Genomic DNA, 13,859 nt, shown 5'->3' on the forward strand with positions numbered 1-13,859 from the left:
TATTATTGTTAAGGAAGATAAAACCCTACCTAAAATTTTAAGAACTATATTAATGTAATTTGTACATGTTGGAAGTCATACCTGTCACTTGATGTTTGTTTCGTAATATATGTACATGACACTTGAAACTTTTAACACCACACAATTCCATCCAGAATAGGCACTATCACTAAATCCATTTTAATATTCCTGTAATTTGGTAGTACACTTGGCTATTTACGTGAAGTAATACATAATAACGTCATCATGAGCCAGTCGCCAGCTAACTCGCAAATTTCCTACTTCAGCGACCACCCCCAAAACTATGTAGCTACGACACCGGCCAATCAACAACCCCAGGACAATGCAGCGGAGACCCCACGAGAGAGAGTGGGAGGCAGCATATGCTCCATCAATTTCGACCCGCAAAACTTGGCCCAATTGTCTTCTACAAAGATCGATAACGTCGTCGATGCGATTAATTCTGATGAGAGTCCGGCTGAGGGAGATGAAGGAGTGAGGCTGTCCAACCTGGTACCGGCGTCTCTGCAGATCACTCCAACGTCGCCGGAAGAACAGAAAAGGCCGCCATCCAGCCGCCATCTGATGTGACCAGTCAACCGTCATCCGCCGCCATCAACCTAGAAAACGCAATACCACATTAGACTCTTCAGTCGGTTACCTTACCAATCTTATAGCAAATGATTCTACAAACGAACTCAAACTCATACTCAGTCAAATATTAGCAAGCCAAGATAAAAGCGCAGAAAAATGGAAGAAAATACCAAAATCCTCCAAAAAGAGAACAAAATTGTCAATGAAAATATTACCAAGACTGTACAAGAAGGTATTAAAACCATGGATGAAAAATTTTCTAATTTCAAAGAGGAGTGAGAGTATGATAGATATTAAATAGATATGCAATCTACAGTCATCAAAAAGTTAGAAACCCATATAGATGATGTCACATGCCGATTGAATGAGCGATTGGATGAGGTGCCCAGGGAAGTAGAAAAACAGGTGGACGTATTGGGTAAGGAGCTAGGCACTGCCATCATGGGAACTGTCATGGAAAAGGTGTTAGAAAATAAGGGTGAGATAGAGGCAAAAGTGGAGGAAAATAATAATAAAATAGCAAAAATAGTCAAGGAACAGAGTAACGTGCAGACATGTATAGCAAATTTAGTGGAGGAGGGGGCAAAATCACAAGCGAGATACGGCATGTTGGAGAATACTATAGGCGGACAGCAGTTGAAGCTAACCGGTTTGTATGATGAAGTGAATGCAAATAGAAAATTATGAATGATAAATGGATCGCAAATGAAGAACGAGTCCCCAGAATAGAGACACGTATGGAAAGTATCCCAGTCAGTTGAATGCATTATACACCGACTGAAGTAGTAAACGGCACTCAACTTTTCCAAAATCTTGGAAAATTTGACAACTCCCACCGTCATATGCAACCCCGACCATTCATAGATCAAATAAAAGCCATTCAGGAATTGATACCCACCTCTTGGTTAGTATGGCGTTTCCAACTGTCCAGTCTACTACTCGGCGAGCCGCTGATGTTCTTCCAGAGCCGGATGTGAGATATCAATAGCCTGGAGGATTTCATCTCCCAGTTCCTGCAGCAGTATTGGAGCAAACGTAAACAGATGGACGCACTATCAGAGATTATATCATGCACATATGATAAAAGAGGCAGACAGTCATATACTGAATTTGTGGCTAAGATGATGTGCAAGAATTCGCAACTAGACGAATCTTTGGCAGATGCATCACTAGCAAATATATTATCAAAAAAGCTTCCTTTCAATGTTCGCATGACACTGGCAGTATCTTCGATTTCCAGTTGCAAAGAATTAATGGAACATTTACACTGTATCCAATCCATTACTTCTGAATCCAGTCAGGTAAACGATCGCACAGGAGACTCCAATCATTCTCTTCAACATAATAGCATAGTTTCAGAAAAAATTATAATGGTGAGAATCAAATGTCAAATGCCGGAGTAAACACTCGATATCCAAAATACACTAAAAATACTAGCAGAGGTCAATCGTTTGAAAACAGTTCTAGAAATAGATCTCCACATTACAATAACAAACAACAGGATAGAGGAGCATATTATGATGGCAGAGATCGTTTAAATGGGAATAATCACAAGCAAGATGGAGGTCACAAGAGTCAAGGTGAAACACATCAAAATCATAACCGGACAAATACATCTTACACAGAAGCACATACAACAAAGACAACCCAAAACCAACAACCAGAACAAACCCACCACCGCAACAACTCGCCACCAAATAAAGAAGTCAAACATACATCAAATTCAGTAAAAAACAACCTATATTAAGTCTGCTATTCCCTCCCGAAGAACTACCACTAGTAACCAGCCCACCACCAAAAATACTTTACAGCATTGAAACAGAAATGATTAAAGAATTGCCAGTAACCCAAGCCTAAAAATAATGAACCACAGTCATGCACCGAACCTGTGTACCAGCATGCAATAACCCCACAACCTACCCGGTTTGAGCAGCCACCACCCAAGCATCATTGGATCCACCCGCGGCACACTAGGTTCAAGGGGCAAACCACCACCAAGGCAAGCCGAAAGTGTGAGCGGCAGGACGACGTCGGAGTGAACCCTAGAGTCCAACACCGGAAGGCCCACCCGGAGAAAACGACAGGGAAGGCCACAGAAGAGAGGTTATCGCCCGCATGCTAAATTCAAGCACCGCAAAGGGTATATCAAGAAACCAAGCAACCAGGAAAAGAAGGCAGCATACAGAGAGGATAACCGACACCAGAATGAGATGAATAATTGGACCGACATGCACCCGAAGCACACATGGTTCAAGCAAGCAGCTTACCGTCGTGATTGCACCTATGGAATAAATAAAAGGAATATGCCAAAAGTAAATGAAGAATTAATAACGGATACGGATTCAGAAAATGATAAAGGAAGGAATTATTATATGGAATTATGGAAAGATGAATTGTGTGCATTAAAATTGAAAGAAGGAGTGAATTGTTCATTGGAAACGGGAGTATATGATTGGTATTTAAGGAAAGGTTATGTTGTGAGAAACACAGTAAATACATTGATTTATTTTGTGAGGATTATTATATTTATGGCTGCGATATCAATTAAAGAAAATATTATTAAAGTAATGATGAATGAGGGCGTAGCTTATAGTGAGAAGGTTGATTCAAAAATTTTCAAAACTAATCTGAAACTCAGAATGATTCAAAATAAACAAAGTAAATACTCTAGGCTATCCAGGATAAGAGAGCTGATGGAGAACCGGTCGTCAAAACCGCCAGATTATTTACAGAATCAAAGCCCCATACTTGAATATGAATATGAATATGAATTTATTACCAAATACAAAAATATTTTTACAAACAAAATATTCATTAAATTACAATAGTTTTTGGCGTGACTGGAAGAAGAAGCCTTGAGCTCCAGCCACAAGTTCTAAAAATAAGAAATACATTTTTCAACTAATAACAGCAGTACAAATGATACATTCTGTTGATATATGGTAAATAATCTATGGATGTTGAATTTTATCAATAGTCAAGTACTTGATAAACAAAATATAGATACACAGAAAAATAATATAAAAATTGTCAAGTTCTAATAATTTTATAATTAATATTCCAAAAATTGTTGATTTAGCCAACTCAATTCTCAATTTTAAAATAATAGTTCTGTTTTACCCACGATCTTATTAATCTCAATTTGGTTTTTGTTATTTTATCCTTAATAAAGTCTTCCGGAATTTTATTTATTAGTTTATTACTCTGATATTCAAATTGGTGTTTACTAGATGTTAATGAAGTAAAGTAATATTGAAAGCATTTACTACAGTTGGCCGTATTTTATAAGGATTGTGCGATGGGTGAATTGATGTGATTTTTATTACTAAAAATAATTAAATTTGTCACATAAGTTTGACGTAACATTGGTAGATCTATCTCTTCAAATATTAATCCGCTGGGATAGAGTCTGGGTCTTCCAAGCGCAGCTCTAATAATATGCTTTTGTATTATAAAAAGTTTTTTAAAATGAGTGTCATACGCTGCTCCCCATACTTTTATATTATAATGGAAAAGTGAATGAGCATAAGCGTAGTAAATCGTTCTCAAAATATTCAAGTCTTTTAATTGGTTAATTCTGTAAAAAATTGTTATTAAATATTTCAGTTTGAAGCATAGATCCTGAATGTGAACGTCCCATTTAATATGCTGATCCCCAGAAAACTAAATAAATAATCACAAGCTACACTATCAAGACAATAAGAGATAAGGAAGTAAATAATAATATTTTGATGAAACGTCATTGGCCTACCTGACAAGATATACGTACCAGACGAACGCCAACAATACACTTAATTAGCAGACGAGTACCCACTTCGAATAACAACACCTGAAAATAAAGAAATAAAAAAATTTAGAAACCACCTTTAATACCATTCTCACTAATGAAGCAAGAGAATTAATAACTTCCAATTTAAAAACCAACTTACCGTTGTATAGCATGAAGAAACATCAAAATGGCGACAGTTGATGAACAGAAGCCAACGAAAATCAGCCATTCACTACAAGAACCCAAGTAGTCAATGCCTATTAAATCATCCAAGTTGATACCCCGAATAAGAAGCTCAAGTGTCATATAAATGTGAATTGTATGTAAAGATATTATAAAAAATATTATATTATTATTATTTATGTGTAAATCTAATTGAGAAAATAAATAAAATTATCCGCCAAATGATCAAACCGCATAGTTACCACCAAAAGCATTAAGCCAAAGTTTCAATGTATCAATGAATAAGAAGTTCTCGTTAATAAAATTTACCAAAGATTATCCTTTAAAATATTCATTGTATAAAAGTAAAGCCCAAATTCAGTAAGAGATTGAAATCAAATGTACAAGCCATGTTCTATGTCGAGGGAAGAAGAATATTATATTCTGCAAGTCAGAGAATTATAAGGTGTTAGGTTGGCAATGATTTGCACTAATGTTCAAATGTGCTTCCAGCCTGAGGGCAAAGCGTGGACTGGAAAAAAATGTTTATATTGTGTATGGAGGAGGAGACAATTTAACTTATGTATTGTGTGTAGTAGGAGATTGGCCGATGTAAGGCATATGTATTTGAATTGAATTAGTTATTATTGTATATGTTGTTGAATTGTTAGGAGACAGAATTCTCAGTAGATTATTAATAGGCTTTGTAACATGTGTGATTTCTGATCAAAACAACAGGATCAGAAAATTATATTATATTCTCGAATGTTGTTTTATATCAGAAATCAGAGGCGTATGTGTCACGTGGTACTTTGGTATCATCAAATATTTTGAAATGAACCAATGAATTTTAATAGAATTTAAAATGGAAAAGAAAGTTAGACCTTGTCAAAGGATCAATCAACTTAAATCGAGTATTATTAGCGATTAAGAGTAATAGTATTATCAAAAATGATAAGAAAACATGTATAATTGTGATTCAACACTATGAGAATCCATGGCGAAATTAAAAATTATAAAGCGGCTTACTTATATTGGCGGATTATAAAGAATAAAGTTTGCATGTACGTTGAGGTAAGAATTGTTTGTTTACATTTTGAAAAGAATCAGTTGATCTTGAATAAATCGATAATTATTGGAATCAATACTGAGCGAATCAGCTGATCATTCGATCAACCAGTATACAGGTTGAATTATATAAAATTTACTCACAAAGGATATATTATATATACTAAGGAAGGTGATGTGTAGAAATACAGACAACTATTATTTCTTTATAAATATTTATTATAATCTAAAAAGCACGAAAATTCAGAGTATACAAAAACTCATATAAAAACTAAATGTATTATCTATTAAATCGCATGTTACGATTTATTTATGAAATTAATTCAAGATAAACACTCCATATTTATATAAAAACTTTTTATTTAAATTTTCTCCTATTATAAAGTTGAAGAACCTGATTCTGAGGCGACCAATTGTATTGAGTTTATTAAATTGAAGACCAATCAGAGAGAAGCTTACAAAATTGTTCTAGGAAGAGACAATTTTTCTGAAAACCTCTTTTTCTGGCTTAAGATCTTGACCTGAGAGGCCACACATAGAGTTTAGGGTTTTCTTCCTTTTTAAATTTAAAATTATAAAGCCAACCCTTTTTTAAATGTGAAATATTTGTAGTAAATGTTAAATTATCTGTGAACTCAGGTTGTTGAAGAGTTCGTAATTGTAATTGTTCCCTATAAATATATCTTTAATTCGGAAGAAACTTTAAGAATCTGGACCACGCGCTAGCCCAGCAGAGACGAAAGGAACCTGCCTAATTAATTATGGGAAATAATTAATTCAATCCACGAGACCGTCAAGAACTTCATGAATGTGAGTGATAAGTCAAACGAGCTCATTTCAGGTTTCTACGTATAGTGGGGAAATTAATTAAAAGCACTATTCAAATTAACTTGAATTAAAGAAAAAGTCACAACGTGTTGAGTGATATCACATAGTTCATAAGAACATTTTATAAATCTATTTGATATATGTAGGAAGCTTACTTCCATGCACGCCCTAACTCATAAAATCCCTGAGATCTCATGTTTGATATTAATTTGTTAATTATTATTTTTGCTAATTGAGCAAAGTATATCATATCGAATCTATAGACAAAACAGGTTTGGTCCATATGTATTTGATATATGTAGGAAGCTTACTTCCATGCACGGCCCGAACTCATATAAATCCCTGAGATCTCATGTTTGATATTAATTTGTTAATTATTTTTGCTAATTGAGCAAAGTATATCATATCGAATCTATGGACCAACAGGTTTATATTGTAGAAATTTGAATTGACTGGAAGTCTAAGCATCAGTATTGAATATAATGTGTTTATGAATTTGAAACTCACTATTGTGAAAGCTATTAAATCTTGTGATAATTATTCAGATTTTAGAAAGAATTTATTTAAGAAAAATATAGATATAGAATATTTATATACACTGTTTTATGGGAATATATTTTGTGTTTTATGTCAGCATACAAAATCATAGAATTTTTTATTATATCCTAACTCATCTCGTGATATACAGTTTGAGCTGTTTTAGTACCAACAAATATTCAGCAGCACATAAAATTATTGAATCAAGTAATATTGATCTTAGGCTATTAAGAGCATCCAGTATTTATCATCCTTTGATGATAATCATTTTAGTCTGCCCGAATGAGTACATTGAAAATTATATTAATAAGGTTCCAGTTATATCATATAAGGATCCAGAGAGCTTCAAGAACTGGCGTTGTCAGTTCTAAGGAATTTTGGAAGGATAAATTGGTGAATACCTGTATTCATGACGAGCGTTTTAAGAATCAACTAGAAAAAACTATAGTTGGTCTTTATTATTCTCTAGTGGGTCATGGTTACTGATAATCAGTCATCAAATATTCTTTTAATTTCCTCACTGGTATTCTTCAAGAACTTCATAGAAGCAGCGGTAAGAATTATTAATCCCAGGTCATTGAACCTTTTGGTGACTAATTGTATTTGGAAATTTCATGCATCTACCACTGAGCTAGAGCTGAGGTTTGAACCCAGTAATTTTGCGAGCCGGACGGCCTTAATTTTTTGTGAATTTATTCGCAAAAGAGGGAATTTAACAACTGCTCTATAAATATCAAGAACATCGTATCATCTGTAGGGATTTGCAATTTACCACCTTACACAGTTATAGCTTCATATCGTGGGGCTCTATCATAAGAGATAACCCTCCAAGGGGCACAACTTCACAACGCTACGGCTACTCTACGCTATTCTACGCTACGCTTTTCTGTGTGTATCTACTTTAAGTAGTTTTTTTCGACCGGAAAAAGATGTATGATTTTGGACCGCCTTGACGAGCCGAGAAGAATGAAGTGTAGTACAATGAAATCCGATCATTGTGTCAAAAGCTATATGTGTTTGAAATTTTGATCCTTGAGGTGTCCTTAAGCGCGCCTCTCCACTAGGAAATACTGAAATGAAGACTTCATTATGAAGTGCATCTAACGGGTGATTCTCATAGAACATAATCTCATGAACTTATGTCATTGTTCGAAAAATCAATGTGAGGACAATGTAGTTGGTGATGATGGTTGAAGCTGAAAATTAGGTGTTTTTCACAATACATTGTTGTCAGATGTACCTGGAAATCTATATTAGATGGAACATGGAACGCTCTACCTGATCTCAGATTGTAGAGCATAATAATACGCCCAGAAGGATTTTGAATTATACATCTAAATGGTAACAATCGGAAGATATTGTTGATCAAAAACTAAAATTCTTCAGAATTGACTTTTCTTCAAATTTCACTCATTTTTGAAAAATTATAGCTCAGTACTCATTGGAGATAGAGAGTTCCGAATGATCTCATTTTATTCCAAATTTTAAAATCTAAAAGAAAGATGGAAGCAAATTTCTCTGTCCGATTACGAGATTTGGCAGAAAAAGCTGAAAACTGGAAAATGACCTGAAAATACTAGGTTTTTGGGCAACTCTGTATCTAGCACAAGGAAATTTTGCATGAAGAAATTGGTTATGGACTTCTCTTATGTACCCAAATAATATATTAGGAAATCAGAATTACAATATAAATTGCATGCACCAATGTATATAGTGACTGGACTAATGGAGACCTCGCTATTCACTATAGGTAAGGAGAGTATTGCCACATGCCTATTATGCTTTACAAAAAAATTGAAGGTACCCAACACGATAACTCCAATCCTAATTAACGAATTGGCTCTTTAAACTCAAGGTCCTTAAACCATGAGTATCCGGCAATAACTAAATTCAATTAAATTTAATACAAAATGATGGTAAATCACTAAAAACCCATGTTTTTCACGGTTTTCTCGAAAACGGCTCTAAAGTCTTATTCAAAATTCATACTCTGGATAGCTATTTATAAAGCTGCGTACACATATACACTCTTCCAACCCGCACCGAGCACGCTCCGCCCTCGTACCGCCCTCGTTCCTCCATCGAACCACAGTCGCTCCGCCCACGCACCCATTATGGAAGATGTTAGATCTTCTCGCGTTCCCTGGTCGAACCACTGTTGCTCCCCGGTCGATCATCAATCGCTCTGCTGGAGTGACGTTCGGTTGCGGAGCAGAGCGAAAGTCTGAACGCACCTCAAGCCAATATCGAACACCGCTCGTTATTTTTACTTTCCTTGCCCACTAGTAAGGAAAGTATTGCTTTCCATAAAAAATTAAGGTACCCCAATTTCAAGTTTTCTTTACGTTTCAAGGTCCCCTGTGTCCAAAAACATGATTTTTGGGTGTTGGTCTGTGTGTGTGTGTGTGTGTGTGTGTGTATGTCTGTGAACACGATAACTCCATTCCTAATTAACCGATTGACTTGAAATTTTAAACTTGAGGTCCTTATACCATAAGGATCCGACAATAAGAAATTCGATAAAATTCAATTCAAGATGGCGGAAAAAATGGCGGATAATTACTAAAAAACCATATTTTTCACGTTTTTCTCAAAAACAGCTCTAACGATTTTCTTCAAATTGATACCATGGATAGCTATTCATAAGTCCTATCAACTGACATGAGTCTCAATTCAGGGAAAATTGCAGGAGCTCCGTAATATTCTTGAGAAAAATGACGGATAATTACTGAAAAAACATGTTTTTCATGATTTTCTTGAAAACTAATTGACCAATTTTTTTCAAATTCATACCCTGTATAGTTATTTATCAGCTCTATCAACTAGCATGAGTCTCCTTCCTGAGAAACTAATGGGGGGCCCACCCCATCCTTGATAAATGGACTTTGTAACCTCCTTCTCGTGAATGAGGTAGGTAGAGCAGTGTTTATAAAAAGAACACATAACTTAGTCAAGATATTTCATCTGAAGAACAGCTGTTTTGACAACTTTTAAAAAAATCATCGAATTTCACAATTTATACAAAGGAAAAAGTACAGTAGTCTGATCGTAGTTTCAAATATGTTGCCGCCAATCATCATTATGTTATTCCCCTAAATTATTCTCGTTTAAGAATGAGGCTTACAGTTCAATGAGCAAGGAACTCATTGAGTGTACCACACCAGATTTTTATTTATTGATAAACAGAACACAATTCTCTAAGATGATCGTGTTTATATTTCACAGCTGGTTATTATGTCATCTTATGAGTTTCGGGGATGCCACGATATTTTGATTTTTCACATACTCACTCACTCTTTTTTTCACTTTTCACAGCTGTTTCATCCAAGGATGAATTATCCTTTTAATGTTCCTCAGGGTTTTCCCTGAGTTTTCCCAGGGATGCGACCTAGTGCAATCGAATTTTCATATCATAAACCTACTATGTTCTGAATTCTTGATAATCGTTAGAGCCGTTTTCGAGATCCGGTGAAATACAAACATTTAAACATCTAAAAATTTAAACATCCAATCATCTAAACATATGAACAGCAATTGCTCGTTTAATAGTATAGGATACTCTACTGATACTACTCACACAACTAAGCCCTACTGTTATTTATTAGTCATATGTAGAGTAATTGGTTTTGTTGAATTTCTATTAAAGATTTTTTTCAAAAATGGCTTGACCGAACCGTATTTTAAAAGAACACTTGGTTGTATTAAAAACATGGTTGAAAACATGTATTCATAATTTCGGCAAGACAGTCTTACCTTATTATACTGCTGTGGTGCTTTGTGCTCTGACGGTCGCCGAACGTGCTCTAGAGTTCGAGCTTCGCGACTTGCACATCGGAAACATAATAGTATTGTAAACTAAGGAAAAATCTATATTTTTCAAGATTGATGGTATGAAATTCAAACTGCCAACGTTTAACAAAAAGGTACCTAACGATTATAATATATAGACTATACCGTACGGCACTCTGTCAAGGATAATCACTCTTGTATAATTGGGGAAGGATGAAGAGCTATAATCCAAGGTCACGGAGTTGGCAGTTCCAAATGTACAGGGACATGCGAGAGCGAGAAGATACAAGTAATGAATAAAATTAATTTGAGCTAAAAACAAGAGATGGGTTAATAATTACCTTGCCGCCAAATGCTTTAAGGATGTTCATCAGAGAATCTGTATACGAAATAAATGAAAAAGCCTCAACATTTTGACATTTATGGACTGTATAATATTATAACAGAATTGTATTCTGACTCTCAAATTAATGAGAAATGAAGAACATTAAAAATATGTTAATAACCGGTTTGAAACACGCACAAGAACTTATATGCACTTCAGCAACACAGTAGACAATTCTTTGAAAAACGTCCTTCCTACATGAACTGAGTTCTTTATGATCAGTTGCCATGCAATTAAGCTAAAAAAAATAATCAGGACTAAGTTTATTATTAGCTACTTTTGTATGTATATCATAATAATTATGTATATGTTTTGTCAATAAACTCCTCTGGTTGCAATTCATGGCAATCAGAGAAATTATTATTATCTATATAATAAGAGAGAGTAGGGTTGTGTTTGTTCGTGTGTTCGTTAGTTCACATCAAAACATGTCAACTTGTGGATTGCATACTGGAAAAGATTTAGATCTCCATATTTTGCACATAAATTCTAAAAATATCAATCTCGTGTACCTCGAAGTCCAAATTTCAATTTTCCTTCTAGATTTTCCATAATTAATGTTCAAATTATGGGACATATGATTTCATATGGCGATTTCACATTCAAATCATACGATAAAATTAGAAAAAAAAACAGCTGTTCTATTATTGCTTTCTACCTGATTCAACTTGACCTCAATAATATTGTTTTGATTTTAGACCAGCTATAGATAAAACTGGTCTAAGGTTTTGATAATTGTATTCATGAATATTTTTAATAATAATATTGTTATTATTATTATTGAGATTATAATAGTATTGTTTTGATGATTATATTTTATTTTTACAAACTCTGTATAATAATATGGTGAATGTGAAACTGCTGCATCAAAGAAATAATCTCAAAAACATCTTTTAGAAAAAACATAGTTTTGAAACTTTGTTTTTCTGATGCAATGTATAGGCCTACATGAGGCATGAGTTATTAATTTTTCAGCTATAGTGAGGTCCACGTTATAATGGCAGTGTAGGAAGATAGGAGAAAAGGGTTGCCAGATCTGCCAGCCTTGCCACCCAAACAGCTGATACTGGTATATCTGATGAATTATTTAACTGTTCATTATTGTTGAAAATAGTTGAGAATAATTTATTTGTCAAGAAAATATTTTTTTTTTGAGATGTGATAATACATTTTTATCATTGAGATTAAATATTTTGTCAATTATTTGAATTTATACATTGTTGATAAACGATGTGGCAACATTGCAAAGCGTGAAAGAGATAGCGATATCTGCTTTGTTGACTGATAGACAAGGATAGCAACACCATTGCAAATCACACACTGCCATTATAACATGGACCTCACTATAGAACAGTTTTTTGAGACAAAGTGCTCAATAAACGTATACAGTTTTATCAATGCAGTATCGGCAATATGAATACGCATGCAGTTAATATGGCTTTGAATAAAGGTGCTGATATTCTTACAAGAATAAATTATTCTCTTCCATTTTTATTCAATTTACAGTCCCAAAATTATTCGAGCCCTGATAGAATGATTGACTCGCTGTACAGTCAGTCAAAAATTTTAATATTGAAATGAAGGGTATTTTGGCAAGCTGAACAAAAAAATAAGGTCCTATGCACCTTTTCAACATTTCTTCAAGTGAAAAATGAGTTTGTGGTTTGTCGAACATCCCCCTGAAAGGGAAACTATTCAACTTATCCTATCTTTTAAAATAACAATGATTTCTGTGTTGAATAACATGTTTCTTGCCAACAACAATCGAACTCTTTGTGAATTTAGATATGACCTACACTGTAGATTTATATAAATCTATCAATTGAATACATGGGAATTGTAGTATTTATTTCAGTCAGTTTATGGTTAGTTGATGGAATTGTTGATTAATTGTAGAGCAAACTGTACAGCGAATTGTAATGGAGGACTCTGATTGGCTGAAAAGTTCAGTGTTCTGAGTACGGTACGGCGAACAGTTAAAACAGAGGCGAGCGGCATGGTGAACGGTTCGGAGTACGGTACGGCGAATGTTTAACAGCTGATTTTTAAATTTATGAAACATGAAACTGAAAGGCGCGATGTTCGGTGGAATGCACGGTTTGCTGCGCGGTTTGAGGTTTGGTTCAGCTTGTGTGGTCGCACCTCTAGATGATACAAGACATTATACTGATCACAGATAAAAGCAACATAATAATCTATACTACGGTATAATAAAGGAAAGAACTGGCTTATACACGTACGGAATTGGAAAATTATGTTTGACACATAATCACGTCTTAACTACTGGACTGGTTAACTTGACATTTTGCATATAGGTTCCTTATTAACCGAGGATGGTTATAGGCCTATTTTCTATTCAACAAGATTTGATCACATCAAGTTCTCAGTTTGTCAAGTATTCAATTTGACATGCTTCTAGTTGTTGTATGAAAGCAGCTGAACATTTTTTCAAAAAGGAAAATTAGAAGATAGGTATGATTGGAAATCCTATTCCAATAATAAAAACAGGTTTTCCGTCACACCCAAATTTCGTCCACTATTTTTGAACCGCCATTTTGAATCCAACTTCATTTTTTTAAATTGGAAGGTGGCCGGTCATTTATGATACATGATTTCGATACAGGATTTCAAGAGAAAATATGGCGAAAGTATGGTGAAAACCGCACATCGATATCTCAGACCTTCCAAAAGTTATTCTAATTCAAAGATACTGATAAACCATCTATC

This window comes from Nilaparvata lugens, chromosome 2, assembly GCF_014356525.2.
Source record: "Nilaparvata lugens isolate BPH chromosome 2, ASM1435652v1, whole genome shotgun sequence".
Lineage (NCBI taxonomy): Eukaryota > Metazoa > Arthropoda > Insecta > Hemiptera > Delphacidae > Nilaparvata > Nilaparvata lugens.